The sequence below is a fragment of the Ursus arctos genome, chromosome X, assembly GCF_023065955.2.
Source record: "Ursus arctos isolate Adak ecotype North America chromosome X, UrsArc2.0, whole genome shotgun sequence".
Lineage (NCBI taxonomy): Eukaryota > Metazoa > Chordata > Mammalia > Carnivora > Ursidae > Ursus > Ursus arctos.
Window position 1 is genome coordinate 72,249,713 of NC_079873.1, and position 7,681 is coordinate 72,257,393.

The following is a 7,681-nucleotide window of genomic DNA, read 5'->3' on the forward strand; positions in this document are numbered from 1 at the left end:
ACCCAAAGCAATCTAACATGTAATACAATGCTTATCAAAAAGCAACAGAATTTTTTACAGTACTAGAACAAACAATCCTAAAATTTGTATGGAACTACCAAAGACCCCAATAGGCAAAGCAATCTGGAAAAAGAACAAACTGCAGGTATCACAATTTTGGATTTCAAGTTATACCTCAAAGCTTTGGTAATAAAGACAGTATAGTGCTGGCACAATAATAGACACATAGATCAGTGGAACATAACATAAAACCCAGAAATAAACCTACAATTATATGGTCAATTAATCTTGACAAAGGAGACAAGAATATACAATGAGAAAAAGTCTTTTCAATAAAGCGTATTGGGAAAACTGGACAGCTCCATGTAAGACAATGAAACTGGATCACATTTGGAAGAATGAAACTGGACCACTTTCTTACACCATACACAAAAATAAACTCAAAATGTATTAAAGACCTGAACATGAGACTTGGAACCATAAAAATCCTGGAAGAGAACACAGACAGTAATTTCTCTGACATTAGTTGTAGCAACCTTTTTCTAGATATGTCTCCTGAGATAGGGGATATAAAATAAAAAGCTACCGGGACAACATCAAAATATAAAGCTTCTGCACAAGAAAGGAAACAACCAATAAAACTAAAAGACAACCCCTACTGAATTGGAGAAGATATTTGCAAATGACATATCCAATAAAGAGTTATTATCCAAAATATAGAAAAAAAAACTTATACAGATCAACACCCAAAACTTTAAATAATTCAATTAAAAATGCACAGAAGACATGAACAAACATTTCTCCAAAGAAGACATCCAAATAGCCAACAAAAACATGAAGAGATGTTCAACATTGGTCATCATCAACTACAACGAGATACCACCTTGCGCCTGTCAGAATGGCTAAAATGAAAAAATCAAGAAACAATAAATGTTGCTGAGGATTTGGAGAAAAAGGATTCCTTGTGCACTGCTGTTGGGAATGCAAACTGGTGCATCTGCTGTGCAAGACATTATGGAAGTTCCTCAAAAAATAAAAATAGAAATATCCTATAATCCAGTAACCACATACTGGGTATTTACCCAAAGAGTATGAAAACACTAATTTGAAGGGGTATATGCACCCTTATATTTATTGCAGCATTGTGTACTTTAGCCAAGCTATGGAAGGTGCCTAAGTGTACCTCAATAGGTGAATGGATAAAGAAGTAGTACCCTATGATCCAGGAGTTGCACTACCAGGTATTTACTAAAGGATACAAAAATACACATTCAAAGGAGTACATGTACCCCAATGTTTATAGCAGCATTATCAACAATAGTCAAGCTATGGAAAGAGCCTAAATACCCATCGACTGGTGAATAGATAAAGAAACTGTGGTATATATACAATGGAGTATTATTCAAACTTAAAACAGAGTGAAATCTGGCCTTTTGCAACAACATGGATGGAGCTAAAGAGTAGAATGCTGATAAGCCAGTCAGAGAAAGACAAATATATATGATTTCACTTATATGCAGAATTTAAGAAACAAAACAAATGAACAAAGGAAAAAAAGAGACAAACAAAAAAGACTCTTAAAAGAAAAAGATTTACCCATTTACTTTGAGAGAGAGCAGGGAGAGGGGCATAGGGAGAGGAAAAGAGTTTTCCAGCAGACTTTTTGTTGAGTGAGGAGCCAGAAACAGAACTTGATCTCAGGAGCATGAGATCATGACTTGAGCTGAAATCAAGTGGGACGCTCAACCTCTGAGCCACCCAGGCACCACAAAAACACTCTTAACTATAGAGAACAGAGAAGGTTACCAAAGGAGAGGTGGGTGTGGGCTGGATAAAATAGGTGATAGGATTAAGATTACACTTATCCTGATGAGCACTAATATATGGAACTGCTGAATCACTATATTGTACACATGATCCTAATACTCTATGTTACTATCCTGGAATTAAAATTTGAAAAAAAAAAACATGAAGGAAGCCACATTTCTTTTTCTTTTTCTTTCTTTCTTTCTTTCTTTCTTTCTTTCTTTCTTTCTTTCTTTCTTTCTTTCTTTCTTTCTTGATTTATTTAAATTCTAGTTAGTTGACATACAGATCAATATTGGTTTCAGGAGTAGAGTTCAGTCATTCATCATTTACATTAACACCAAGTGCTCCTCAAAACAAGCACCCTCCTTAATATCCATCACCTATTTATCCCATCCCCCACCCACCTCCCTCTGTCAGCTCTCAGTTTATTCTCTATAGTTGGGTCTCTCATGGTTTGTTTCGCCCTGTTTCTTTCTCCCCCTCCTGTATGTTCCTGAGTTTTGTTTCTTAAATTCCACATATGAATGAAATCGTATGGTATTTATCTTTCTCTGATTTATATCACTTAGCATAATACACTGTAGTTCCATCCATGTCATTCCAAATGGCAAGGTTTCATTCTGTTTCATGGCTGAGTAATATTTCATTATACACCACAGCTTCTTTATCTATTCATCAGTCAATGGATATTAGGCTTTTTTCATAGCTTGGCTATTGCTGATGATGCTATATAAACATTGGGGTACATGTATTCCTTTGAATGTGTGTTTTTGTATCCTTCAGTAAATACCTAGTAGTGCAATTCCTGGATTATAGGGTAGTTCTATTTTTAGCTTTCTGAGACACCTCCATAATGTTATACAGAGTGGCTGCTCTAAGTTTGCATTCCCACCAACAGTGCAAGAGGGTTACCCTTTCTCCACATCTTCACCAACACCTGTTGTCTCCTGTGTTGTTAATTTTAGCCATTCTGACAGGTGCGAGGTAGTGTCTCATTGTGGTTTTTATTTGAGTTTCCCTGATGATGGGTGATGTTGAGCACCTTTTCATTTGTCTGTAAGCCATCTGGATGTCTTCTTTGGAAAAATGTCTATTCATATCTCCTGCCCATCTCTTAACTGAATTATTTGGGTTTTGGCTGTTGAGTTTAAAAAGTTCTTTATAGATTTTGGATGCTACCCCTTTATCAGATATGTTATTTGCAAATATCTTCTCCCACTCCATAGGCTGCCTTTTGTTGATTGTTTCCTTCTCTGCGAAGAAACTTTTTATCTTGATGAAGTCCCACTAGTTCATTTTTGCTTTTTTTTTTCACTTGCCCCCACAACATTTCTAGTACAAATTGCCATGGCTGAGGTCAAAGAGGTTGCTGTCTGTGTTCTCCTCTAGAATTTTGATAGTTCCTGTCTCACATTTAGGTCTCTCATCCATTTTGAATTTATTTTTATGTATGCTGTAATAAAATGGTCCAGCTTCATTTTTCTGCATGTGGTTGTCCAGGTTTCCAACACCATTTTTTTTCAGGACATTGTATTTTTTCCATTGGATATTCTTTCCTGCTTTGTTGAAGATCAGTTGCACATATAGTTTTGCGTCCATTTCCGGGTTTTCTATTCTGTTCCATTGATCTATGTGTCTGTTTTTGTGCCAGTACCATACTGTCTTTGTCACCAGAGCTTTGTAATATATCTTGAAGTCCAGAATCATGATGCCTCCAGCTTTGCCATTTTTTTTCAGGATTGCTTGGCTCTTTGGTTTTTTTTTTTGTGGTTCCATACAAATTTTAGGACCATTGGTTCTAGCTCTGTGTAAAATGCTATTGATATTTTGACAAGGATTGCATTAAATGTGTAGCTTGCTTTGGGTAGTATAGACATTTTAACAATGTTTGCTCTTCCAATCCAAGAGCATGGATTTTTTTTCCATTTCTTTATGTCCTCTTCAATTTCTTTCATAGCTATAGTTTTCAGAGTATAGATATTCTATATCTTTGGTTAAGTTTATTCCCAGGTATCTTACAGGTTTTGGTACAATTGTAAATAAGATCAATTCTTTGATTTCTGTTTCAGTTGCTTCATTATTGGTGTATAGGAATACCACAGATTCCTGTTCATTGATTTTACATCTTGTGACTTAGCTGAATTCATCTATTAGTTCTAGCAATTTTTTAGTAGAGTTTTACAAGTTTTCTACATAGAGTATCAGGTCTTCGGCAAATAGTAAAAATTTTACTTCTTCCTTGTGGATTCGGATGTTCTTTCTTTCTTTCTTTCTTTCTTTCTTTCTTTCTTTCTTCCTTCCTTCCTTCCTTCCTTCCTTCCTTCCTTCCTTCCTTTCCCCCTTTCCCCCTTTCTTTCTTTCTTTCTTTCTTTCTTTCTTTCTTTCTTTCTTTCTTTCTTTCTTTCTTTCTCTTTCTTCCTTTCCCCCTTTCCTTCTTTCTTTCTTTCTTTCTTTCTTTCTTTCTTTCTTTCTTTCTCTTTCTTTCTCTTTCTTTCTTTCTTCTTTCTTTCTTTCTTTCTTTCTTTCTTTCTTTCTTTCTCTTTCTTTCTCTTTCTTTCTTTCTTCTTTCTTTCTTTCTTTCTTTCTTTCTTTCTTTCTTTCTTTCTCTTTCTTCCTTTCCCCCTTTCCCTCTTTCTTTCTTTCTTTCTTTCTCTTTCTTCCTTTCCCCCTTTCCCTCTTTCTTTCTTTCTTTCTTTCTTTCTTCCTCTCTTTCTTTCTTTCTTTCTTTCTTTCTTTCTTCTTCCCTTTCTTTCTTTCTTTCTTTCTTTCTTTCTTTCTTTCTTCTTTCTTTCTTTCCCCCTTTCCCTCTTTCTTTTTCTTTCTTTCTTTCTTTCTTTCTTTCTTTCTTTCTTTCTTTCTTTCTTTCTTTCTTTCTTTTTCTTTCTTTCTTTTTTCTTGATTTCTGAGGCCAAAACTTCCAGTACTGTGTTAAACAGTAATGGTGAGAGTGGACATCCCTGTCTTGTTCCTGACCCTAGAGGAAAAGCTCTCAATTTTTCCCCATTGAGGATATTAGCTGTTGGTCATTCATATATAGCTTTTATGGTGTTGAGATATGTTCCTTCTATACCTACTTTGTTGAGGGTTTTTATCAAGAATGGATGCTGTATTTTCTCAAATGCTTTTTCTACATCTATTAAGAGAATCATATGGTTCTTAACCTTTATTTTATTAATGTGGTGTATCATGTTGACTGATTTGGGAATATTGATCCACCCCTGCAACACAGGTATAAATTCCACTTGATCATGGAGAATAATACTTTTAACGTAATTTTGGATTCAATTAGCTGCTATCTCATTGAGAATTTTTGCATCCATATTTATCAGGGAGAGTGGCCTGCAATTCTCTTTTTTAATGCAGGCCTTGGTTTTAGAATCAAGGTAATGGTCTTCTTTCCATTTTCATTTTTTGGAACAATTTAAGAGTAGGTATTATCTCTTCTTTAAATATTTGGTAGAATTCCCCTGGGAAGCCATGTGGCCCTGGAATTTTGTTTGTTGGGAGATTTTTGATTACTGATTCAGTTTTTTGTTAGTTATGTGTCAGTTCAAATTCTCTATGTCTTCTGGTTTCAGTTTTGGTAGTTTGTGTGTTTCTAAGAATTTGTCCATTTCTTCCAGATTGCCCAGTTTATTGGCATATAATTTTTCATAGTATCCTTTATAATTGCTTGTATTTCTGTGGTGTTGGTGTGATCTCTCCTTTTTCATTTGTGATTTTATTTATTTGTGCCCTTTCTCTTTTCTTTTCAATGAGTCTGGCTAAGGGTCTATCAATTTTATTAATTAATTCAAAGAATTAGCTCTTAGTTTCATCGATCTGTTCCATAGTTTCTTTATATTTCAATATCATTTATTTGAGATCCAATTTTTATTATTTATCTTTTTCTAAAGTTTTATGCCTTATTTGATGTTCCTTTTCTAGCTCCTTTGGTGTAAGTTTAGGTTGTGTATTTGAGATTTTCTCGCTTGTTGATGTAGGCCTGTGATGCAATATACTTTGTTCTTAGGGCCACCTTTGCTGCATCCTGAGGGTTTTGGACTGTCATGCTTTCATTTTCATTTCTTTCCATGTACTTTTTAATTTCTCCTTTAATTTCCTGCTTAACCCATTCATTCCATAGTAGAATGTTCTTTAACCTCCATGTATTTGTTGTTTACAATTTTTTTCTTGTGGCTGACTTCAAGTTTCATAGTGTTGTGGTCTGAAAATATGCCTGGTATGATTTCAATCATTTTTTACTTGTTGAGGGATGATTTGTGACCCAGTATGTGATCTATTCTGGAGAATGTTCAAGGTGTATTTGAAAAGAATGTGCATTCTGCTGCTTTAGGATGAAATGCTTCTGAATACATCTATTAGGTCCATCTGGTCCAGTGTGTCATTCGTTGCCATTGTTTCCTTATTGATTTTCTGCCTAGATGATATGTCCATTGCTGTGAGTGGAGTGTAGAAGTTCTCTACCATTATTGTGTTATCATCAATGAGTTTCTTTATGTTTATTAATAAGTGATTCATATATTTGGATGCTCCCAGTTTGGGGCCATGAATATTTACAGTTGTTAGATTTTCTTGATGCATAGACCACTTAGTTATGATATAATGTCCCTTTTTACCTCTCTTGCAGACTTTGCTTTAAAATCTAGTTTGGGGGTGCCTGGGTGGTGCAGTCAGCTATACATCTGACTGTTGGATTCGACTCAGGTTGTGATCTCATGATTGTGAGATCCCCACTCAGCTCAGAGTCTGCTTGAGATATTATTTTCCTCTCCCTCTGATCCTCCCACTCATTCTCTTGCTCTCTAAAATAAAAAATTAATCTTTAAAATAAATTAAAAAATAAAATCTAGTTTGGGGGTGCCTGGGTAACTCAGTTGGTTAAGCATCTGTCTTTTGATTTCTGCTCAGCTCATGATCTCAGGGTCATGAGTTTGAGCTCCACATGGGGCTCCACACTGTGGAGCTTGCTTAAGATTATCTTTCTTCTTCTCCTTCTGTCCCTCCCCACTACTGTTTCTCTCATGATTTCTAAATAAATAAATAAATAATATTTAAAAATAAAAATAAAATCTATATTGTCTGATATAAGTATGGCTACTACTCTGGCTTTCTTTTGACACCCACTGGCATGACAAAGTGTTCTCCATTGCCTCACTTTCAGTCTGCAGGTTAGGTGCAAAATGAGTCTCTTGTAGGTAACATACAGATGGGTATTGTGGTTTTTGTTTTTGTTTTTGTTTTATCCATTCTGATACCCAATGTCTTTTGAGTGGAGTATTTAGTCCATTTACATTCAGAGTGATTATTGAATTATATAAATTTACTGCCATTATCTGTAAAGTTGGTGTTTCTGTTGATGTTCACTGTTCCTTTCTAGTCTTTGTTGTTTTTGGTCTTATTTCTTCCCCACTCAGAGTGCCCTTTAATATTTCTTGCAGGGCTGGTTTAGTGGTCATGAACTCCTTTAGTTTTTGCTTGTCTTGGAAACTCTTTATTTCTCCTTCTATTCTGAATGACAGCTTTGCTGGATAAAGTACTCTTGGCTGGATATTTTCCCCCATTTAAGATGTTGAATATATCCTGTCACTGCCTTCTCACCTGTCAGGTCTCTGTGGACAGGTCTGCTGCTAACCTTATCTGTCTATCTTTGTAAGTTATGGACCTTTCATCATTAGCTGCTTTCAGAATTCTCTCTTTATATTTGTATTTTGCAATTTTCAATATGAAATGTCTTGGTATTGACCTGTTTTTGTTGATTTTGAAGGGCGTTCCTCTTGGACTTGAATGCCTGTTTCCTTCCCCAGATTAGGGATGCTCTCAGCTATAATTTGATCAAATATACTTTTTGTCCATTTTTCATGCTCTTCCT